This window comes from Drosophila subpulchrella, chromosome 3L, assembly GCF_014743375.2.
Source record: "Drosophila subpulchrella strain 33 F10 #4 breed RU33 chromosome 3L, RU_Dsub_v1.1 Primary Assembly, whole genome shotgun sequence".
NCBI classification, from domain to species: Eukaryota; Metazoa; Arthropoda; class Insecta; order Diptera; family Drosophilidae; genus Drosophila; species Drosophila subpulchrella.
The window spans coordinates 5,842,475-5,867,914 of NC_050612.1; the positions used below are offsets into that span (position 1 = coordinate 5,842,475).

General features: G+C 40.5%; 2 protein-coding genes across 2 annotated transcripts in view; one reads left to right on the forward strand and one right to left on the reverse strand.

The window, feature by feature from the left end:
• The window catches only part of LOC119555158, a gene marked incomplete at its 3' end in the record, with an annotated part of 98,111 nt that overhangs the window by 51,177 nt on the left and 21,494 nt on the right, over positions 1–25,440 (reverse strand).
• The window catches only part of LOC119552888 (frizzled-2), a 99,374-nt gene that overhangs the window by 49,367 nt on the left and 24,567 nt on the right, over positions 1–25,440 (forward strand). Inside the window, exon 5 of the mRNA XM_037862795.1 lies at positions 6,327–6,373. The gene's annotated coding sequence lies outside the window, so the exon portion shown is untranslated. The remainder of the gene's footprint in view (positions 1–6,326; positions 6,374–25,440) is intronic.

The following is a 25,440-nucleotide window of genomic DNA, read 5'->3' on the forward strand; positions in this document are numbered from 1 at the left end:
TAAATCCACTTAAATTAATTGCAAAAGGTGATTACGTTGCTGTTTTGCCTGTGGAGTGCGGACTTTTTGCCTGGCAGCAAACAGACAGCGAGCAGACAGCTGAGAAATGAGACCGCCCCTCCAGGATTTGCCACGCAGGATATCAAGGAGCTGCAGTAGGGACTTAGGACCTGCGACCGGCAAACGTCGCCATTTCTCTAATGCCAGCGGGCAATGGCAAACACTCGACGACAGGCTGCGAGGCTGTGGATAGATATGCAGCGAGTCCTTGGTCCTGCCACCAGGACCCCCTAAATTCCCCCCTCTAAATGGCCTTGCATTTCTGCACTGAGCGAAAATGATATTCTAGGATTATTTCAAATAACCAAAAGACACTTTTAAATATTTCAGGGAATTAAAGTTCAACACCATTCCCTTTTTTTATATACCTACGCATATTTAAGTGCTTGGTTTTAATTTGGAATGTAAGACACTACAATATTCACCCTATTTTTTCCAAGTAGATCATGTTGCAGGTGGCTGTCCCTTCATTTTTGCAAAGTAATTTGCAAAGAGGCGGGAAAATGTCAGTGGGGGAGGGAAAGGCGGGAAAACAGAAAGCAAGTGCCGCCAAAATGCAGTCAAGGATAAAACAGCAAAGGCCCGGGATGCCAGGATACCAATAACTGGAGATGAAGGCATCCTGTTTCGCTCAAGGCTGCTCATCTGCTCTTGTTCTTGCTCTTGCTTTGCCCGTCGTGGGCGACAAGGTGTTAAGGTGTCTCGATGTCGTTAGCTGTCATCTGGGTTCGCAATTTCCGTGTATACGGGCTCATAAATTGCGAAGAGATGGGACATAAAGTCGGAAGTTTACAGGTTAACGGTGGAGTTACTTAAAAAATATAACATTTATATTTTATTTGAAATATAAAAATATTTATTTATTTATTTATATCATGCCAACAAGTAATTACAAACTAAAAGCTAACAATGGGCATGAGCTATAGCTTTTACTTTAAGGAAAAACAGTCCGCTTGCTTTTTGTTTTCTTTTTATTCAACTTTTATTTTATAGTACAATATAGTGTTCCTAACATTTTGACAATTTCAATAAAAAATAAAGATATTATAAAGTTTGGGTATATTTTATTGCTATTTTAAATTACTTTTTAAATAGTAAATAAATTTATCGCCTCTTAGAGTGCGTTTTGAAACAGTCCTGAGTGCCATTTATATCCCCCACCAAGTACAAACTTTGTTTACCAGGCTGCTACGGTGTATTTCTTCCCCCGACAGTTCCTATTTTTTGCATGCGTGCGTGTTTGTGTGCTTAAAATGTCATTAAAGCACGGAAAGGGCGTGACTGCGAGGACAATTTCAGGACGAAACCAGAACAGGGAAGACCAGGGGCAAAGCCCCGACCAAAAGCCAAAAACCAGGGACCAGAAGCCAATCAAGCCGGGTGAAGAAGCAAACATTTGGCGAATATTCCCCACTCGACAGCTCATAAAGACCATCGAGATGTCTTCGACTCCGAGATAAAAGCCAAAAACATCCTTAATCAGCGCCTGGAGGTTTCCTTGGCGTTTTCCTTCTGTGGGTGGGCGTGGCGTCGGTGAAATTTATTGATAATTGATTATTGCTTCGTTAGGTCGCGTTTAAGACGGCGTTTTGTGGTCCCGCGCTTATCTGTCCCTCTTGTTTGTTGCTGCAAATTGAAAATGCAAATTGCCCAGATGATTGCTACTCCGATTCCCGTTCCGCTTTTCCCCACCCCGATTTTCCGCTTTCCTCACGACTGCAGTTTCTTGTTGTCTTGTCGTGTCTTTTGATGTTTCGCCGGCTTCCTTTGGCTCCTGCTTTGGGGAAAAACAAATTTTCATAAATTTTTAAAACAAACACACGAGTTGCCTGGAAAAGCAAAGAAAAAATGGCAACTGAAAGGAAAGCGAAAAGCTGGGCCTCAAATGGAGTTGGGTTTGGTGGCTTTTTACGCCATTTTGAGGCTACCCTGTAATCCCAGGGATGCTGATTGTTTTGTTTTAGCTTAGGGTTATTGTAATATAAAGTAAAAACTTCTTTAACTTTTATTTGATTGAGTTAAGCCGTTGAAAACAATAATAATAAAAATATTATTTTAGTAGGCTTATCGTCATTTCAGTCCATAAAACTTTTATAGAAATACACAAAGCACGTGTAAAATGTAACAAGGGGGCCCAAGGATAACATCCTATGATTTTTAATATTGAAAGCCATATAAGAGAATTTAAAATGGTTTGTTTTGTAACTTAAATTAATGTATTCCACATCCTCTCTTAGCAAACCATATTGTTTTAGTTCATTAGTGACCAACATTCTTCCGCTTTGGCAAGCTTTGAAGTCATCCCTTGACTATTGAGAGGGTATCCCATTATTCATCAATCTGCGCCATAATAAATACAATTTTTTCATCCTTTGTTGCTGCTTTTGTTGGTGTTGTTGCTAGGACGTGCCTATGTGCATTGCTTTTGCTCACCTTTTGAGCTTTTAAATTATTTTCCAAGCACGTAGCTTCTGTCGGCTGTTTGCGTATTTAAACATGGCCATCATGGGCGGAGGGATGGGGACTTTCGAGGGGGTTCGCAAGAGTGGGGGTGAGTGAAAAACGCGTAGCGGCATTCGCTTTGCTGTTGCCTTTAAAAGGATTTGCGCAATTTGCGTTTTTCAGGGGTTCCGGGGGTTCCCTTTTTTCAAGGGGGATCGGGGACTGGGGGTTTTCGGGGGTGTGATGGGTTCGGGTTGTTGACAAACAAACAGCGGCGTTGAGTGACGCCGAAGACAGGCGAAGTGAAGCGAAGGACCTAGGATATGCTGAACAGGACAAGCGGCAAGCTTTGTGTTTGACAATGTCCTTGCTGATGTCGCGTTTCGCCCCCCAGCCACCCCTCCTCGTACGTGACTTGCATTTTATTTTCCCCCAAAGCCCACCCACCCAAGCATCCCACCATCCAACCATCCCACCATCCGCCCACCGGAGAAACTCGTTAGTAATTTACGAAAGGGAAAAAGCAAAGCGAGATCCAGCCACAGATAGAAATGCGGAAAAACAGGAGATTCAGCTGCATGTTTTCAAAGCAATCAAATGCTCGTCTATATTCATATGGGAATAGTTGCCCGCCGCGGCTAACTAAAAATATAGACCCTGTATAAACTACAATTTTTGTGAAGTGCCCCCGAGTCTGCACTCTTTTTCGTGTATTTTAACTGCAAATAATTCCATCATCAGTTGAGCGAGCAGAGCCCAAAAATTTTAGGAATTAAATAGAAACAGAAACCGGCAAGGGCAACGATTGATAGCCACTTGAAAGGCAGCCTCTGCGCTGCCTCCACTTTAAGGTACACGGAAAAAAGCAAGCTGAAGTATTGATTTTAGTTTAATTGAGTTATTAGAACTTATTAGACAATTAAAAATTCTAATGAAAACTTAAAAGTTATAAAATATATAAACTTATAGTTTGAAAACAGTAAGTTAAAGAAGGCAGCGGAATTATCTAGAAATTGTTTTTTATAATCAAAGAAAAACATTTCTTAGCCAAGTAAAGGGTCGTGACGATCGCACCTTCAACATACAAAACAACTGATTTCAAATTTTTTGACGAAATATGATTAGACTTTCGCCCAAATAAATACACTTTCTTAACTTTGCTCATTCCACAGGCATATTCTATTGCATCGTGCCGAATGTGCAAGTTTAAGGAAGTGTATTTGTTTAGTCGAATGTATAATAATTTCTCGTTTCCAAAATTTGGTTTTACGTTACGATCGAACCTTACAGTAGATTTCAAATTTTTCGTGTTTATATAGTAGTCGCCTTTGCACACTCTCCTAGTGCGCTTCGTCACTAAGTGGACTGCCGTCTACAGTGATATTTTAAAGGATCTAATACTTAAATCTTAGGAAAATAAACGGTATTTTCGTGCATAACCCCTCTTAATTTAGGACTTAAATTTTGGTCATTGGATTGATTAGAAATAAGATTTAAATTTTTCTGTGTATTTTCTGACATTGCCCAATGCACTGGAGCCGAATTCGTTTGGGTGGGCTTTTGGCACAGTGGGACACAATGAGCAGTGCACTAGCAAACAAACTACTCCTGCAATTGGTGCTGGGATCCCAGCATGTGCAGTGGAAAACATTTGTGGGTTTTGGGTGCTTTTCGGGGCTTATTCGGTCCTTAATGGCCTCAGTCGCAGCGTCGAAAGAGTTATTGAAAATGTTTTATTGTGTGCATTTGATTGCTGTAAGTGTTGAGGTCCCTCCATGTGCACGGCCTGGTGTCTAACTTATAAATATTTCAATAACATTTGGAGTGCGCCTGCCTTGCAGACTGCCTGCTGGCCCCATCGAAAAGCCCCCCTCCCCATCCCCCTCGAAATGTAAATGCACTTTCCATTGTGTGCGGGTGTCTAGTGCTTTTGGCACTCCAGATTCAGATCGCAGCTAACGTGGCACTTGCCATATTTGGATTACCAATCCAAAAATCAAAAACCCATTGCAATAGGACAGCAGCAGCGGTTTATGGGATTAGATCATGAAAAGTCGATTTCACATTTAAATTGGTTTTAAGGCTTATGCTATTTATTATAAAAAACTGAAAAAGTGTTTATATAAGAATAAAGTTATGTATATCTTTTTCTAAAATTTTAAAGTGACATCGTCCATAAAATGTCACACTTATTTTCTTACATAAAAGTACTTATAAACATGATAAACATTTCATGAATTGTTGTTTTTAAGAAATGTATATTAATTAATATTTTGCAATGTTTGGGGAAGACTACAAAACTATTAATTGATTTAATGTGCCTAAATTCTAGATAGCTAACGTTCTGAATTTTGCTGTGATGAATATTATGGTATAAACGAAACTTAATTCAAGAAATAAAGACCTTTTACTTCTGGGTTTCACCGTAAATCTGTATCAAACGTGCTTTCCAAACTAAGAACTCATACATTAAATTGTTATAATTTAAAAAAAAGCATTCATTATTACAGCTTACATATTTATTTTGATCTTTTGGAAAAACTTTTTATTTAATTGTCAGAAAACAGCGGATATAAAAAGACTATTTTATATATCACGAAAACAAAATCAATTCAAACCATTGTTGATTAAAACACCTAAAATAAGTTCTTATAATAATTTCGAAAACATCTTGACCTGCTCCACCGCATAAACGCTCCTTCCGACCATGTTTGTACGGGCATTCGGCTTGTGTTAGCCAGCATTTGTTGGCTCACTAGATGAATTCTATGGCACGTCCGATATGGTTCGATATGCACACATATATAGACGGCAAACACTTTCAATTGCCGGAGTGTGTGTGCTCGAGCTTTAAAAACTTTCCACAGCCGGCCCAAAAGAGTTTCGACCCATCGACTGATGCAATCGTGGCTCAGGCCGTTTTCCTAGCGGCACGAAAAAAGACGTCGAAGCCTTTCGGCCTGGCCTAGAAAAGTTTAACTCAATTACGGGCCAGTCGACACACGTGACTAACTGGGATTCTGTATCAGATGAGGTAAGGTTAGCTGAGGTTATTCGAGATTGGCCGGGCCGGAGTGGAGTGAGCCCAAAAGCTGGCCAAGCATTAAGCAGGTCGGCACAGGCCACCTACAAATCCCTTTTTCAAAACTCATTAGCACAAATTTGTGCCTTTCAATACGAGTAAGGAGGCAGATCTGCGGAGAGAAGGGGGGTTGCCGGGGTCTTTAGATTTCTGTGGGAGTCTGCTGGGCTAATTTGGGCTAGCTGACAAAATTTATGCTGATTGTGGGGCAATTTACGAAAATTCCTCCAGTTCACAGTTGGAAAATTGGCCGCTTGCCTGCGAGCCATGAATCTGGAAACCTTTGGCCCAAAATACAAAATGTTCTCTTTCTGTTTTCCATAACAAGTACAGGGCACTCAACCTTGAAACAATGGAAATAAAGGAAAATAAACCTTTGCCTTTTCTTTTCCAATTTCAGTTACCCTTTGAGGATTGGTTTGCTAGGTTAGGTGGGGTCAGGCTTTTTAAGATTTTAAGTGCTAAGAGAAACAAACACCAGGGACATTTTAAAGCGTCCTCGAAGCATTCTTAAACACATTTGGTTTTAAAAAAATAATATTTGTATATATTTAATTTTATAATGCAGTAAAAAAAGGCTTAGATTTTCGATCTCCTTTTTCAAATTATATCTACACCATTTCATTACCAAAAAGAAATGGATAGAGATTTATTTACTATTCCCGAAGTTCCATACAATTTGGATCTAATTAGCTTTCTTACGCTTTTAACTAATATCAAACTGCTTTCTTTCCTTTTTCAGATCCAGCTTGACTTTTGTCTAATTTATTGAGTACAGCCGCCAAAAAGGTAAGAAAAAAGAGTTGAACCTTTTTTCAGAGCCCGACTCTATATATGCAAAGTAGAGTTATATGATTCAGAGGTTGCGGAGTCGGGTGAAGAGGTTTAGTCGACTTCTTGTGCATGTATAAATTGTATAAGAGCCCGAGTTCTTTCGGTCGTCGCTTGGTTTCCGTTTCCGCTTTTGGCTTTCGCTTTTTCATTTCCGCCTAATAAACTACATAATTAAACTGGCAGGCAATGGGATTAAAGGATTCAGCGGCAGAAAGCCCCCAAGGAGTCCAACTCACACACATTCACTTGAGCATCCGAGTGGGTTTCTGGCCTCAACCAAAGTTTCGTGGACGAATTAAGCTAAATTAATTTTTGTTCTTTGCCGCTGTTGTTGCCAATGCTACTTAAGTCCTTTGACTTTTGCCTCGTTTGATGATGGAGCCCTGCCCGTTAGTCCTTTCTCCTAATATATGTGCTTGTCTCGTGGCATCGCCTTAAATTAATGATGTGTTTTATGCTGTTGTTGGCCATCCCGAAAAAATGTATAAGGGGAAAGAGTACGGAAAAAATCACAGCAAATACGACTTAGAGGTCGAAAGCGCAGCATTAGCAGTAAATAAAATAGGATAATGCGACAAGTCGACCGCAAGGCAGAAGCTCACTACCGAGGCCAAAATTAAGGAAGACAAAAAACAGATGGGGGTAAAGATACTATGGGAAAGTACTTAAGAATAAGCTACTTTTTAAAAACATAATTTCACAAGGTCACTCTTGTAGAAGAATTTTATTTATGTTGGGAGCAAAACAACATTGATTCAAGCAACGGTTTAAATTTTTAATTTACTCCTTTCTTCCTTCTTAAAATAATAATAGTTTTTCGTGAATGTAAATGTAAGGACTGAAATTAATAAATTCAACATTGCTTACTTAGGTAGAAACTACAAAAAAAAATTCGTATTTTTAAAAATTATTGTTTATTAGGAAAAACATAAATTTGCAAATATTTCCAAAAAACGAACTCAATCACAATAGGTCTTGTAATTTAACTTAGATTAGAAGGCGTAATAAAATCGCTTTCAGACTGAATTAGCCCAGTTGCATAGATTTATTGCCCAAAAGAGTATCGCAAACAGGACAGATGCTGCAATGCAGGAAGCCAAAGGATGCGGAACTCCTGGCCATGACAGGCTAAAGGATTATGTGTCCTCAGACAGCCCTCTCTTTCTTGTCTCCAGCTATCTGTCTCATGTAAGCCAGCAATTTTTCATAGCAGGAGGGACACAGGAAGCGGGGCGTTTCACCTGGCCTTCGGGATAAACCACAAGACCGTAGAAACTCTTTCCCGACCGAATGACTTAATACAATCTGACTGCTGGCATCGATAAAGACAAACAGAATCGGGTGTGTAAACAATATTTCGGGGTACAAATCGCTCTCGCAAGCCGGAATCAGAAATCTGTTTAGCTCAGAATGTGGATTGCTCCGAGGTCTTACACAAATATTTTGACAAAACGCCTGCTGTTTTCCACATAAATATTTATATTTGCCCTGGCTGCACCACACACACACTCCAGCCAAGCGAAGCCGAAGGATCCGAGTATCTTATCGTGGCATCTCTACCTGCCGCAGACTTCGAACATGGACCAGCGTCATTGTATCTGCACCTCTGTATCTGTATCTTCTGGCATCACACGGGCGCATTAATCTGTCGTGCGTATACAAATTCTGGGCCCCTACCCGGTCCTCGTCCTCGGAAATCGAATCCACAATCCACAAAAATGCAGTTAAATAAATTACAAACGCTCTGTCACCCAGCGGTCGAGCAGTTTTTTGGAGTCGCATGTCGCGGGTTTATCTTTGGCCGGGCATCGTTTTGGCTTTTCTTATTCGAATTTTTCCCTTTAATGAATTTCTTGGGCCTTGTCCTCTTCTTTTCCCACTTCTCCTTTTATCCTGGCCCCCGATCTGCGTGCTAATGAAATAAATGCCCGGACAGCCGAGCCGTTCTCGAATAAGTTCTCAAGTTACCCGCCGCGTTGGAACACGAACATGAGCAATCTGTGACATTGCCCACATATGGTAAACGTTCGCGGCTGATAAATAAAAAAATACAAACTAAGGGATACAAAAATACGATACTGAACAAAATGCATATAGGAATTATGAGACAGTCATGGCACATAAATTCCTCAATGTGTGTGGGATCCAGCACACAACTGCTGGGGAGTGTTTCTTTCGAGCTTGAAAAAGAGTAATCTCGGAGAATTCTGGTTGGGGTTTTCTGCTTGTTGAACAAGTTTATTAGATTGATTTATTCCGGGGGATATTTGTTTGTCTCGATTGTAGTTTCATTATTTCTTTGAAATTTAAATCGCGCCGCCAATTAATAAGTTGTATGATTGATGGTAAAAGGAGTGCTTTGTGCATACATTTCTAATTTTATTTTATTACGACTTAATTATTTCTTGGGGGATATTATTTGGGCTTAAAAAAAAGAGAAGTTTTGTGGGACTCATTAGGGGTTATCATGCTTGGTTGTACTATATTCTTAGATTGATTTATTTAGTGAGCAATTAAAGCACTTTATTTGCTTTCATGTTAAATAGAGTCGCTCTTTAATAAACATTTGAATAAAGGAACTTTGATTTTTTTATACATTTTTGAAATTGTCTTTAAAAATTATTTTAGAAATGTCTTGCCAAATTTATTTTATTTTAATTTTTATGCACCATCTTTACTATTTTTGATACTTTTTTAAATCGGAAAGTAAAATATGTTTTGCAATATATACGCCTTTATTAAGGGTAATTTCGTCTGACTCCATAGAGTATATACACAATTTTCCTGATCCCATCCATCCCCCAAAAAAGTAATCACACTTCGTACACGAACTAATTGACATTGGCAATAAATATTCCTCAACTGTGCGACTAACTCCTTGCAGTTGTGCCTGCTTAATTATTAATTTCGCATTTACCGCAAATCGTTTATTGGACTTCGTGTCCCGTTCCTGGTATCCACTTAGCCCCCGCCACCGAATCCCCACCAATCCAAGTCCAGAGAAGCCGCAAGCCAAAGCAATCTTCCCCAGTCGTCGAACTTATTTCCTCAATTGCATAAATCGAACAGAAATTTGTGTTTTGGCGCGTGTCACGAATGAGCAAAACAAGTTAAAAGACCCGAAAAAAACGAAAACCAAAGCGACAAACTCCTGCTCTCTAATTTTTCCTGGGCCTTCGAGACAATGTGACAAGGTCTATCCCACTGCCGCCCCCAAATATCAGTCCATAGTCTGTTTGTCACCCAAGTCATTTACATGCTCCGCCGGCTACGTGACTCACATATATAGTTAGGCACTCCGGCCCTTCTGAGATATTTCTGTGGGGACTTCTGCGGTTGTCTCCGACTCGACTTGACTTGGCCTGGCCTGGGCCACATTTGATCAAAATGCGAGCGTCCGCCGGGAGACAGAAAGCCAGACTGGTACTCAAGTGAGTCACGAACGCCCATCGATAAAATATTTAAAATTCATTTCTAACATTTTAGCCCGCTCTACTCATCACCGACATCGATTACTCATGCCACCGCAGTAGGAACTGTACAATGCAGCAGTTAAGTGCACTGGTAAAAATGATCATTATATCACGATGGAAAGGTCAGCTGGTCAAAGTCAGCTTCCCATAATATTAGTTCCACTTATTCCCATAGTCACTTCCGATAAATGTTTTAATCGCTTTCAATTTTTTTTGATCCCTTATATTTATTTGGGATTTAAAAAAAAGTTAAAAGTTTCATAAACAGAATTTGTATCGACATATTTTTAAATAGTATAATACGGTTTTATACATATTTTTGCAAAATTTTGAATATTTTGGGGAACATGTATAAAATCGATTATTTCATATTTACAAGCTCCATAAAAAGTTTTATTTATTATTCAAAAACCTAAAGTTAAAAATACATTTATTTATTTATTTTTAAAAATGTAGAAATACTGCATAATTTTTTTCCAGTGCAGATAACTGTTGTTTCAACTGCAAGTTTTTGTTGGCTCTGCCGTATCTTGATAACTCTCAAGTTGTGCTTTGATTTATGCCCGTGTCGGTTGCACTCACCTGGCCAAGATTGTATCGAGGGTAAACAGCGCAGGAATCGTTTGGCATCGAAACCCACCTGGGGTGGTCGGTTGCCTCAATAAAAGTTGCACTCGCAATTGCCATTGCATTTGCAGTTTATTAGTTTTGCTATTGAATTACATATCAATGCGTTTCTCATTCGCAGTGCGAGTGTGTACAGATAGATAGAAAGATAGATAGCCCTGTATCTATAGCTTCATAAAGCCTTTTTGTTTTCGATACAAGCCATGTGTGTTTGTTGTTTGCGGGTGTTGATTGTTTGTCATAAATATCTGAGCTGGATTTTATTGCTGCCACCTAAGGGGTTTCTTTGGATGGCAAATTGTATATAAATAGAATTGGCCCAAATTGTCTTGAAAACATTTTTCACAAATGTATAAACGTTATATGGATTTATTTGGTCCAATCAATGCCTTGAGTATTGATATTCACACAAAAAAGTCCATCAGTAAATGAACATTCGTTATCTGTTTCATGTTTAATTTGTTAAGACAAATTGGCAAACTAAAAGGGTTCTTATGGATTCTATGAGCAGCTGACAAAATAAATTCGTATCCTCCCGTAGTTGTGTTAGATATATCAAAACCAAACACAAAATGAAGATGCAATCCTTAAATCTATAATCATAGATATGCTTTTTGGCATTATCTTTGACTGATAATATCCTTAGCCGTTAGTTTATCCTTGGCAAATATTGAACCCGTACCACGGCCATAAACATTTCTCCGTCTTATCACAACCAACAGTCGCCTCTATCATATTTTATATATTTTTTCTATTTATTATTACATGGTATATGAGGTCTTGAGCACCCCTCTCCCACAATCTGTCGATAAACCGGGCTGCCACTCACCTAAAACCGAACCCCAACCCTCGACCCACCGTCACTTCAGTTGAGTTCGATTCCTTTGTTGATTTTTCTAGATTTGAAGCACTGATTGTGCGCATTTTACAACCGTACCCGTAACCATATTCCCCATACTCGCATTTATTCCCGCCCTGCCCGATTTTATTTTCCGGGCAAGGTGTGAATTGTGGAGGAACTGAAAATGCAGTCTGGAATTGGAACTCGGTCTGACGCTTTGGTTTTTTGATCGACAGCTTGCCTAAAACTGTCAACGCGTTTCTTTATTTCTGTTTCTGTTGCTGTGTCGATTTCGGTACCAGTTCCCATTCCCATTCCCCACATCCTGTGTTTTATGGCGCATTTCTTTCGATTTCCAGCGATTTGTTTGCGTTTGCTGCTGCTTTATGTTTGCACGGTTGCACAGTGGATTGTCGTCGTAATTGTCGTTGTCACCATGGGTCCCTATCGAGGGGTTTATATCACAGTCGACTGAGCGGATCGAGGTTACCCTCTTCGAACTGACGCTTAGATTAAGATTAAGGGCGTCAATTGTCGGCATTTACTTTCCATTTTCACGCTGTCAAAATATGAATTTGGATATCATAAATTAGAAGCGTGGCCAACAATGGTCCGGATGATAGTCTAATGGGATGAGAAGTTATTGTAGTACGTATAAATTATGGAGTGCCATTAAATGGGGCATTATGGTTAACTTACATTTTGATATCCCAAATAAATCGCACTACAAATTCCACAAAGTATTGAACAGCTTTGAATAGCTGTCGTCGCTGCCGAATTCGATTAACCTAAATTCAGACTTTTTGATTCTATCTTAAAGATTTTCCTTCAAACAAGTCCAAGTCAAACTCTTTTCCTTCCTTACCCCCACTCAACCTTCACCAGCGAAGAACATTTAATCAATTTCCCATAAATCACATGCCAAATCAGCTCGATGTCTGGCTACTTGAAAGGTTCTGCGGAACTTCCCATCTAAGCTCCTGCACCCCCACTATTTCTCTACCGCAGTGCATATCATGACTGCAGAAAATTGCTTAACTATATGGAAAATTGACAAGTTTTGATGGCTGACAGTGCGGTTGGGCCGCGCTGCTTTTCCCATATTTTCCTGCACAGCTGGGTTATGCATGATTTGCAGTGGAAAATGCATAAATGGAAAAGGAAAACTTGATCAAAAACTGCTGGCCACCAAAACGGTAGTTTAACAATTTTCCCTTCGGCAACTCGTTTACTTTTCATTCTTGACATGGCGTGCAGTAGCTGCATTTGCCGTTTCGAATTATTTCAACGTTTCTGGCCAATTTTCGGAATAGAAAAAAGTTTTTTCACTGCTTTTGTTTTTCAATGATGATTGACAGACAGAGAAGAGGGGTCGGGGTCGAAAGTTGATTGAACCTCGGCGACAGTTGCCGCTTTGAGGCGAGGTTCCTTCAATTGATTCCGAAAAATGGGTAAACAATTTGTCAACGGTGGATGGCATTAAACGATCCATAATATTGTCTAAACAGAAAGTAATTTTCAAAGCGCTGAACCTCGGGACTCTAGACTCCTTTCTATGTCCTGTTTAGTGCACTGAAGAAAATTATATCATGATTTATGATTTGAATAAAGATAAAATTTAAGTTTTAAATATATTAGGTGCTTATTGAGTTTTGATAGACAAAAAAAAAAATTAAAATGTTAAGTAACAACATTAAATATGTGTCTTTGTTAATGCTTACATCACTTTAAAAATTTAGATTTTTTATCTAAACGTTAAAATTAAACAGGATCTAAAGTTTAATTTAAACACGCCTGTTTTCGTGTGAGGTATTTAAGAATTTGTTCTTTAAAAGGCAAAGCCAAAGATAGTTTTTCTCAGTGCCCATTTTCCTGACCTCACTATTGGGACCAACCGCAGTCGCAGACGAGACATGTCAACTGCTAATGTCACTTAAATGCCAGTGCCGCGTCCATCACAGCCTTCGTCCCTCTCGTCCTGCTCTGGTGCATGTGTGTCCTTTGCTTTCTTTTGTGTCCTTTTGAGAAAATGCCAGGACTACATCCGCTTAGGCGTGCTGGAAATTGGATTTTCACAGCTGCCAGACAGAAACGCATTGAATGGTCGGGAGCGAAGGCCATTGAGGGACCCTGAGATTTAACACGCTTTAGATTTCTGCCCGGTTTGTCTCCATGGGAATTCCGCAGTGATCGCAGTCCAGTTGATTCGTCATAGCGTCTTAGCCTGCTCAATTCCCCGTTCATTATTCCTTTTTGGGCAATTTCAAGCCTCATCATCAGCACTGGCTGCCCAAGCAATAAACCAAAACAAATTTCAACTAATTACATTGGTGAATACTCGTTTGAATTGAGTTCTCAGGAATTTGAATTCCAAGATATTAGAGGTTCCACTTGGTATGGGTACATACGATTGGCATTGAGTTTGTCTCTAGGGAATAATTAACAAAACTATGCAAAGGAAGTTATCAAAATGAATGATGGGTGGGACTTCTTCATATTATTTTCTCCTTGAATTTTATTTTAATCTTCTTTTGTGAGTTCTGTCCCAGGATAATTCTTATAAATTCTTTTTAAATAAGTAAATATACTGAAAGCAGAATGCCTGTTGAATTTTTGATAAATAAAAGCATATGTATACAAAGAATTTGTAATAATAAAAGTATTAAATATATTTCATTAAATCTTTAATTATATAAGGCATTTTACGGTTGTCAATTCTCTTGGACAGAACCCAGTAAGTTCTATTTCCATGGCATTATGTTTTCGCACATTTCCCAACACCTTCCATTTGCTGCGCCACATTAACCCTTGGATTCAGCCAGGCACCTATCCATCCATCCGCTCATCCATCAGTCCGCCGGGGTAACCATGGCCAAATCCATTCAGCTCGACCAACTTCCGTCGGCCATTTTGCCGGAGTCGGAGATCCAAAGTAATTTCCTTCGCCACTAAACTGTGCGGTTGATGACAGATAAGCTGAGTCCTGGAGCCCAAGTCCTGGGGGCCGGGCCCGAGGTCCACTTCCCTGTAACCGCAGAGCCCCATGAATAATTCGCAACTTCTCCGGAACTCGCTCCCTCTCTTTCTCGCCCCTCCTGCCGTCTCTTTCCCTTTGCATATGGCCGTCTCTCTCTGCGACTCCGAAATGGCAAATGCATTGAATGATTTATTTGGTGTGATTGCTTCACACACACGTACTTCATACATATAGGCGATATACTCCCACCGATTCCTCTTTGATTTCCCTTTGGCAGCAATCAAACAGTCGTTGCCGTTTGCGGTCAACAGAGGGCGCCAGAAGCAATCTGGGAAATGTAGGGAGGGGGGTCTCAGTGGGCTTTTGTGAATTTTAATTGCCACGTTTGCTAAAGTGTTTTGATTGCTTTGTCATTGCACTAATCAGCACTTGTTCTCACTGCCTCACTTGGGGGCATTTATTAATTATAAATTCCCTTCGATGGCTCAAAGCGTAGAGGCAAAAAGCGACAGGGGGCGCCACTCAATCGTTCGTTCCATTGATTTCTTTCGAAGCTTCAAGAGTGAATCAAGCCCTCTCTTTCCCCCGGCATATCCCCCTCTCTTTCACTGGCCGCTGTAAAAAGCATTTTCAATTGAGATTTATTGTGGCGTGTATTGGTTTAGGGGGCGTGGCAGCTTCACTCGCTTTGCATTTTTCAGCTCACTACTTTACAGAGCAGTTCCGTTTTGGTACCCTTCCTGGGGGTGTTGTACATTTTAAACGCGATTTTTCTTTAACTTTTCATTCTTAAGTCCTTAAATTTCAGTATTATGATTACCTAAATATATTTCTAAGTGAAAAACAACCAATGGCAAGACTTTTTATAAATAATAACAAAGTGATACAAGTTGTTCGTAATCCATTAATAGTAAACAGTAAAGGAGGTAGTTATTCCCGTGTCATATTTATTTCCTTTGTAAGAGTATTTCAGTATCCGGAGTGCCAAAGTATCCTTATTTTCCATTTTTTTCTCACTCAGTTCAGAACAGAAGCTTTGCTCCCGGTGCCTTTAGTTAAGTTTTTAGATTGAAATTTATTGGGGAGGAGGTCCCCCTTTTTTCCGCCTCTGCTGGCAAAGTCAATTCCTTTGATTTGTGGCGCTTTTGCGTGCAATTTTTTAAATTGAAAATCACTGCCTGAGCGCAATCCTTTTTACATCCTTCGCTTCAAATGAATACGTTTCGTTTCTCTTTGCCTCGTTTTTTTGAATTTTTTTGTGAAATATGCAGCACTCGTATTTACTTTTATCGAGATTTATGCGCCACAATTGATATTGAGGTTAATAAATTGAAGGCTGCACTGTGCCAGAAGCCGAAAATCTGAATCGGAATCAGAACTCACAACTGTAACCCAATCACTTTTCAAATTGAGCTCAAGTGCAGCCAAGGCGAAATGTATTTCGGTTTATTTTTCTAAAGTTCACTTTAGAGTAACGGAAAGGTCACTTGACTAGTTAACCCTTTGGCACGGATTTCGGGTTTCCGTTCTACTTGACCTTGGCCAGTTATTGTCTGACTTTAACTGTGTTTCCTAAACTCTTTCGAAATTCCCCGGAACCACTCTGTTTGTGTTCGGGTTTCCTTTTAGTGCCCAACTGAAATTTTATGGCAGTCCGTGTGTCTTTTAGGTCAAATGTGCATACTTCGTTTGCCTATTTGACAGTTAGGGGCAGTGAGGTGTTAAGTAAGTTTCAATTGGCAGCTGGCCGAAAATGGAGACTAACGTAACACCCGAATGGAAAGGAAATGTTAAAATTATACTTAACGGGCTAAGCCATACATTTAGTAGTTTTACGTGGTTTATAGTTGTAACTTCTGTATTAAGACATATTAACGTACAGATTCAAATTAAATAAGATATCAATAATTTGGAAACAAAATCTGCCAAGGAACATCAAAGCACATCATGCACTATTATATGTTCATCTTTTTTTTAATTGAAATAAATTTTGTATGAATATTTATTATTATGAACAGAATATATAATTATTTACTTCGCCAATAGTTATCCAAGTTTACATAATATGTCCCTAGCAGGAAACTCTCAAAGAACCGTAAAAGAAACTTTCCTGCTCGGAAAACTTTAACAAACACCACGCACTTTCAGAACTCCCTCCCTGGGCACCTCATAAATATGATTTTAATCGATTTCGCCGCACTCACATTTGTGCCCAACAACATTCAAAAATCCATTCGAAAACAATGAAAAAGCAATCAAATCGTGTTCCCCTTTTTTCCGAAGCATTCTAGCTAAAGTTAACCACATACACGAGCGCACAGGCAAATTGGAAACTTTGTAGTAAAAGTTTGCCATAAAAAGAAAATACTAGAGAGTCGGGGAACAAATGACAAAAATTTTGCGCATATTTTTGCAGCCCAGAGAAAATTGCGAGTGCCAACTACGAAGCGGCAAACAAGTTGAGTTAATGTTGGAGAAGCCAGAGCACAAGCAAAAGTCAAAGTTTGTTGTTTTCCCGGGTTCTGTGTAGATTTTGACAGTCATATAACTCGATATGTGTCGATAAACTGTCCCTGTATCTGCTCCCAAATGCTGCTCCTTTGGCTTCAAATGCACATCTCTCCAACTTCGGTTCGCTTGGTCTTTGGTCTCCTTATTGTTGCTATCTGATTTCAGCAACTGCAGTTGGCCCCACGACCCAGCCCCGCCCACTAGACCCTCCCCCGCCCCCATTTGTCACTAGTTTCGGTTTTGGCCAAAGTTTTTGGCTTTCAACTTTTGTTTAGTGGAGCAACGACCAAAGCAATGAACCAACCCAAAAGCAGTTGTCGCTCGATTTGTCTTCCTTTGCTCTCTTTTGCACTGAGCGAAAATCAGTACTAAGGATTGTAGGTTTTTGGATATATTACAGTTGGTTGCTAACAGGGGATTATACAAATAAATTGCAGGGGCTCGATAGAATATTTTATTTTTATCGGTAGAAAACATCCTTTAAAAGGTTCAGAATTAAAATATTTAAAAATGTATTAGTATTTATATTTGGTTGTTAGCTGGAAAAATAATAATAACACATATTAAAGAGCTTTTTATAAATAATTTCGGAAAGGGAGATGCCTTATGCAAGTTTTGTCAAAAAATTGTTTGATCATTATCATAAGTTTTAGATGCTTGTTTATCTTAAAGAAAAGCGTAGGTTTATATAGAAATATTTATAGCTATTTTAAAACTGCCAACCGATCTTTAGAATTTTTGTTAGAGCTGCAAGTGCTGAGATCTAAACTAACCCGAACTTCTTATATATTTTACAGGATTTACTTCCTGTGTAGCAACTCCTGTTCCAGTCCCCAGCTTTTGCCTCTCCTCGACGCTTTGGCATGTTGCACATTGTTTGCCGCACTGCAATTGTTCCGCTCAGTTGATCCGGGGTCCCCTTTAATCTTTCGCCTCCCCAGCTCTGCTGAATTTTTATTTTAGCAAAGTTTTTTCATTTGCTTCAAAGTAAAGAGAAATTCCTTCATGTCGGTTAAGGTTTTCCCCACTTTGGCTTAATGAATTGGAAGCGATTTCCAGAGTTGGCAACATCTGGGCCAAGTAATTTGTAGAGCAAAAGCCAAGTGAGTATTTTCATATGCGAACCATTCTGGTAATTTACAAGCTCAATTATGCGGTAGCTGAAGTCGTATATACTTAGTTTTCTGTTTATGGAACCCAGGTCCTAAGTACAAAGTCACCCTTCGCAGCCCTCCTGTCAATTTAGCTGGGCCATAAATTTCAATACTATGCTCGTTTTTTTCGGGTGGTTCGAAGTCGGGGAACTCCAGGGCGATATCTATGCGGGTTATCTTCGGTGTGACGTGTGGTTATCGGGGCAATGGAATACTATCCCAACTATGCCATAATTTGCTTTAGAATGGTGTGAATTATTTGTTCGTTTCTGTCTGCTTCTCCCGTTCTCCCTTTCGCATTCTCGTGTGGATTTTGTACGGCCTGAATTGTTATATCTTAATTTTCTTTAATGGTTTATTATGATCCGACTGCAGTTGGCTTATGTTTGCCCTGCGTGCCAAACTCGCTGCCACCTTTCCTCCTCTACACTGATAATTTCGTCTGATTGACAATTGTTTCTCCGTTTTCACATCGGTTTTTTCGTTCATTTGCGATAATGGTAATAATATGTAATAATATTTATTTCGATGCCCGCCTGTCGTCTGTCCGTCATAAATCGTGCTTATTTATGGGAAATGAGATTTGTAGTGGCGCATTAATTGTCCGGCCGTCTGTGGTATTCCCTATCTCTGGCGTTGACTCGATCGGAATTCGTAGCCCAGAGGATTGAACTCATTTCCGAACGATGACATTAATACTTGCCTTAATCTGCAATACTTGCCTTCTACATACTTACTTGCAGATAGAGCTGCTAATGAGGGATTAACAGTGTTAATTATATTGTTTACTTTAGTATTGCGTTCTTAAATATTTAAATTGCGGATTTCCAAGTACTATTTATAACATTTTGATTTTAATAAACCTTGAAAATGTTAGAGTTCAAGGTGAGGAAGTTTATTTATATCTATAAACTAAACAATATCTTCTAGTTGTCCTTTTTGTTAAGTTCCTTATGAATGTTCTCTCCTCCCTTTTTAATAAATATAACCTTTTGAACCCACCCCAACTTGGCCATACCACTTCTCTGGTAATTCATCTTACATCTCAGTGAGATTAATGATCTTTCAATTGATCCCCAAGATTTATGAGCTTTAAATTGATCCAACTCATTTGTAACTCGGTCTCTTAACTCTTAAGTCCTTGGTACAAAATTGATTTGTCAGCTTGTGGACTGCGGAAGGGCAACTTAGCACGGCCCAACCCAAAACCGAAAATCCAACTGGGATGTCAATGCTATGTGAATGCTTGGAGCGATTCGATTCCAGGGAAGTGAGCTGTTATGGGATGTCTTTAATGCCCATTGACAGAGCGCCGGGTGCAGTCCAGTCTACAAACACAACATGGGCTTCAACAACAACATCAGCGACAACGCCACTGGTTGTCTAGTTAAGGCTAAAGTTAAGGCGAAATTCCCCCTGAGAAACAAACAAAAGCGCAGACGATCGATCGACAAAGTACAAACAAAAGGCATGCCACACGAGAAGGAGGTGGGGAGGGGGCATAGCCAAAGGGAAAATAAGGGGGTTCGGGAAGGGGTACCCGGTACCACCCAGGAAAATCACGATGACGAACTGATGCCTGGGCAGATACAGATACATGGTCCGCAAAAGGAAACAACGACAGAGGCAACACCTCTTGTTAGTTTTACTGATCATGATCATGACAGGGGTAGGGAGATGTGCCGAATACACTGATCAAAACGTGGGTTTCTAGCGCTTTGCATAACTCTGCCGATAAAGATTATACACTGAAATGTGATCTTTTGTTATTTAGTTATTCCACTTGGGAAAGTTGTGAGACCTATAAACCATTTAACTTTTTTGAGATCTGTACGATTTATTGATTGTGATATTACAAAATACTTAGATTGTTCAAAATGATACATATATATTTAAAAGTAGAAAATGTTTTTATTTTATTTCGATCAGTGTAGCCTTTTGGGCCCTACCCACTGGACAAACTGATTGAGGCACGAACAGGCGAAACTCCTTCGTGGGTCAATCATCGGGTTCCGACTTGAAGCTGCAGTTGGAGTTAGGGTCTGAGTCGAGTTCATGTTTCACAGTTTGCAAATAACTCTAATCGGGGCTTTCTGCATCGGTGTGTGGGTGCCTCCGACTTTCCTCTTTTGCCATTTATAACTCCCCCTCCCGGGTATCCTGCATTTTCCTCTGCTTTTCGGATCTGAACAAGCCATGCATTGTAAGTTCATTAGCGGCCCAAGTGCACGATTCGCTTGTTGTTGGGTGCCCGATGTTGGATGGATCGTACCATACTGCTCCCTCTTTCACTTCCCCCGAAATGCATATAAACATGAGATTTTTCTGCACCTTCTGGCCAGACTTTTATTTTTATGCACTTGCAGGGAGTATTGAGGATTTAGCATGGAGATAAGATTGAAATTGAAGAATTAAAGAACGAACATATGTATCCATAGTTAACATAGAAACCAACTTTCTGTACCAAAAGACAACAGTGAGCTTTCTATATTCTGAGGCAACATTTCTAATAACTCAAATATTTGCTTAAATAACAATATGAAACTTGATAAACTGATGTATTATGACTTTTTGAGGCGTCGTACCTAGGGTATTCTTGTTTCGGTTACCGGAGCTTCAGTGCGCAGCTTGTTTATTTTCTGTTGGTTTGGCATACCTGGGAGCTCCTCCTAACTAACTAGGCAAAATCACTCATACTTGCAACCACAGTGCACCACATGTGGTCTGAGAGCGAAGAACCGGCTCGCCAGGAGCAAGGGGGTCGTGAGGGGAGGGGGGAGACCGCGGATGGAGAGATCTTCCTCTTCCAACGGCACCCTGCAGCTAAAAGTACGGGGTGTATTGAACCGCAGCAAAGGCAGCACAAAGCCAAAAGTCAAAACGTGAGCCTGGATTGCAGGCGATCTTGCGTCCCCCCTCTCGCCCGCTTCCTCTTTCTTTCTCCCCTCGGCTCCTCTCTTTCCCGCTTTACCGCAAACCTGCCCGGGACCTGGAAGTTCTTTTTTTCGTTCTACCTTTTTATCGCTCTTTTAGCAAGCCAACCGATGACGCTAACAAGGCAAGAACAACAACAACGGGTCGGAAGAATGATCGAAAGGGGTTTTCAGAAGAGTCGGTGAGCGAGGGAGAGGGCGAGAGAGCGCAAGAGAGACGGAGCTCGTGGGCTGACGGCGTTATCTGGTAACAACGTGTTACGAATTACTTTTAACAAGACCCTTAGCAGATAAAACCTAGAAAACCGGTCGAGAGAGGTTCGAACGGGAGAACGAGAAAGGTACGCCGGAAGAGAGTCTTCAGAAGAGAGCGCGCGTTTGGAACGTGCGCTCATTAGCGAGGTGAGCATATAAACAGGAAGGAATTGCAATTAAAGCCGGGCCCATGGAGTTCCTGAGTTATTTACGGTCGGGGGAGGGGGAAATAGAGCACTCGAGACACCCTGTATTCCCACCACCACGAAGAAAGTCAAAGAACTTGCTGAATTTTCAGCAGGGTGCGCTGGAAAATCAGGGAGAGAAAGGCGGCGGAAGAGAGAGTGCACGAAAAACCTGAAAATATGCCAGACAACAACAGATGCGTCTGAAAAAATGGGTGGAAAAGGGGCTGATGGGCGGGGGGCTGGTGGATTGGCATGCGAAACGCAGCACATGTGCAGCGAAAAGAGGAAGAGCAATCAAAAAGGAGTGGAAGAGAGAGGGCAAGGAGCGGGGAAAGGACGAGCGAGAGCGAGAGGAAGCGTAGCTGTCAATCTAGGCAGAGATTTGTCACCCGGAGAGAGTGGACACTTTTTACGGGGGTTGGGAAATCGCAAGTCGCAAGTGGGTTAAAAATAGGAAAACAATAGGCGAAGCTAACGAAGGGCATAAACCTACTGGGAAATAATAATTTAGGATATGCAAAATATGTAAAAATCGAAGACCAATGTTATTAAATTAAAGTATCAGTGACACATTCATATAAAAAATGGCTTAAAAAAACAAGAATCATAAAAACATATAAAGAAGCTCTCTTGTGATAATCTTATAAAGTAAGAACAGGAAATCGGCGTCATAAAATGCGATTTAGACCGACACTTTAGGCGTAAAACCCACCTTTGAATGCCAAGAAAAACAAATGCATCCATTAAAACGCGAGTTGCTTCCCATATTTATTTAGCTTATGCAAAAAGTAACGAAATGCAGGGCAAGGCAAACAGAAAGAAAGCCAACCGTAAACAAAACATTTATTTAGCTGCATTTATCGCATGCTATAGGAAAGAGACTCTCCCTCTTCCAATCGCCATCGCTCTTCCAGTCGCCCTCTCTCGCTCTCTCTCTCTCTCTCACCGCCCTCCCCCACAATTCTCGGCAACGAGCGGACTCTGAAATCGTAGCCTCTGTTCTCTTTCAACGATCGGAGAGCAGATTCTCCCTCTTTTACTGACACTTACGGTGGCTTACGCTTTGCTCTCACTTACGTTTTGTTGGTTGCCGAGATAAGTTCGCCGCGGTTCGCGACGGATGGTTTCGCTCGAAAATATTTCCAATTGCACCTTTCAAGCAATTAATAAACGAAGATATTGTACAAATAACTAGAAATACCTTCTTTTGTGCGCTTTTCGAAAGCAGTGCAATTACCCAAAGCGGTAGTGGATAAAGAGAAGTTTTATAAAACTGCCACAAAGTGGCGTCCTCGAAAAAGCGACAGAAAATACAGAAAACGAGTTATGAAAATACGAATTGTGGCCGTGCCGTGTGAGAACGTGTGTTGAAAATTGTTATAAAGAAACAAGATTTGCCGCCTGTGCCCGTTGTTATTGTTGCTATTCCGATCTGTGATCGGTGATCGACAAGCGTCAACTGAAATTGGGTTTTACGGCGCCCACCGTGACAAATTCTAAAGATATATCCATCAAAAACATCCATCCTACACCGCAAAACCTGAGAGATAGCGACAACATTTGGCGCTACATGAAATTTTAATTAAAAAATCTGTCCGAAAATAAAGTAGAAATTACTTGCAGCGGCAAAAAGTCTCTATGAGAACCGGCGCAAGTATCTATACATACGAGTATTCATCTGTGTATCCGTCAGATACTCGCCATCCGTGTGTGCCTGCATCTCCAGGTGTCTGTGCGCCTGTGTGAGTGTTTGATGTAAGCAGACGTGAAATTGGATTAACTTTGACAGACGCACTGCGGTTTTTAATTACCACCAAAGAGTTTTTTGGGATTAACGGCGAAAAGTTGGACCAGCTCCCCAGGTAAATATCATCTACGAAGGTGGGGGCTTCCATTACACTGGAGTCAAAGATCAGTTGCGGGAGATCCGTTTAATGGGATATGCCAGTCAGTCAAAGTCCAGGGGAGAACCGATCCCCAAAATGGGGGAAAATTGCTGCTCGAGCAAATGGATTTAACTTTCAGAAAAGTATTTTTACCCGAGTTGATCGAGTATGATCTGTGTGGGAACTTTAAAAACTACTAAAATGCGTTTAGGAGTGTTACGAATAAGGATTTGGAATACTTATGATATGCAGTAATATAAACTGACCTATTTCACTAAAGAAAACTGATACAAGAAAACTATTATTATATTTTTAGAATTCCTCTGCTTCTTAACGACAAAATGTATTCCCCTGAAATATAGCTATATTTCTAACAAATAAGAAGAGTTTTTCCAAATAAGAATGGGTAGACGGCATAAATCTTTGTGGGAACTTCTGAGTTGATCCCTTTCAAAATAATACAAATCCAGAGGGTCAAAAGCTCACTGAATATTTAACCCCAACAACAGCTACACATGGTTATTTTTACCGTTTATTCGATCAGCCACCTTATCTCTGTTCGATTTCTGTTCGACTGGCTTTTGTTTACTCAACAACAAAAATTGCGGCTGTTACGTTCTTTTTTCGACAATTTTCGTTTATTTCATTCGAATCAATATTGCCGTCAAATGAATGGAGCCCCACGAACCGAAATCTTATCTCCCGCGGGTAAAAAGGGGGTCTGGGGTCTGGAATGCGTGTGTGTGTCTACATTATTTCATTATTTGTTGTCAAAGTTTCGGCTGCCGAGGCAGCGACTACCAGAAATACTACCATGCCATCGATAGAGCGGGAAAATCGGTAAAAAGAGGGAGTGATATGCTCATGGAAAGAGGGAGAGCGCTGATTGCAGGTGCTGGCTGAGGGTACCTGGAAAAAGTTGGAGATTGTCTCTGGTCTTCGGCTTAATCTGTGATCAAGATAAGCCATTGCATGTCGATCGTTCCGTGTTCGAGACCCCAGATCCCAGATCTCAGATCCCCTAGATAGTTTTCCTCTTTCTTTCTCCCATGTTTTTTGTGTCTCTGCGTGGAAAATTATGTTCCTCTGCGGTCATAAATTATGCGTAACGCGACACCTCCGTCTGCAGGTTTCCAATGTGTCGTTAAATATTTTATTTCATTTTTATAGCTCAGCCATTGGTTTTCGCATGAAGCGAACAGGCGGAGGACTCGGATCGTTGAGTCAAGAAATGATTTCATTAATTTTTCAGTTAACAGCAGACGCTGCCAAGGTTAGAGCCTCGCTGGAGGCAAAGGTGTTGCCTGGACTGCCCGGCAGAGCCGGCTAAAAATATCAATTTACATACGGAGACCCAGGGACATCATGTGGTGCTCCCCGTGCTCAATTCCCGATTCTCGGTTTCTCCTCCGGGCCTGGCCCGCACTTTCGCAATTCGAAAAATTGCGCTTTGTCACACAGCAAACGACTTTCGGCCGCCTGCTGGGGCGACACTCAAATGCCAGGCCGTGCTGTTTGCTCTTCTCTGCTGGTTGCAACTGCCGAGTGTTGCCTGTTGACTGGGCACAGTGGTGCCAGAGCGTCCCATAAAAGGTCCTGGCAAACATACTTAAAACTTGGGAATTATATAGAAAAAACATTGGAGTTGCTGTGACCTTAGGATGAGTCTGACTAATGTTATTCATTTTAACAATATAGGAAAGCGTTTTTTTAAAGATCCTTATGACCATTTTAAAGATGTTGAAATTGTATAGTAAAAGTTGAATTCCAGAATTAAGGTTACAAATACATTTATAAATAAACTACAATCTATTATTTTTAGTTTGGTTTTGATTTTTATGAATATTGTTTATTAGAACAAGGAATTCATCATTCATCACACAAGTACATTTCCAGTAGGCTAGGAACATAGTTCTATTATGAATAACATTACCCTATTTATCAGAAATGCTAGCAAGAAGTCAAAATTGTATGTTCAGTTCCTTGGAATTCAAGTAACCCCTTCTTCCTGACAATCCTTGACCACTGTGCCCAGTGACCTCCCGCAGCTTTCTGGCCTGTCTGCTTGTCTCTGCGTCTTCCCTCTTCCATCCCCTCTATCTCTCAAACAGGTGATCATTTTACAAACGGTCCTGGGCTACCTGTTCCCGCTGGACCCGCCGATCCGAGAATCCCAA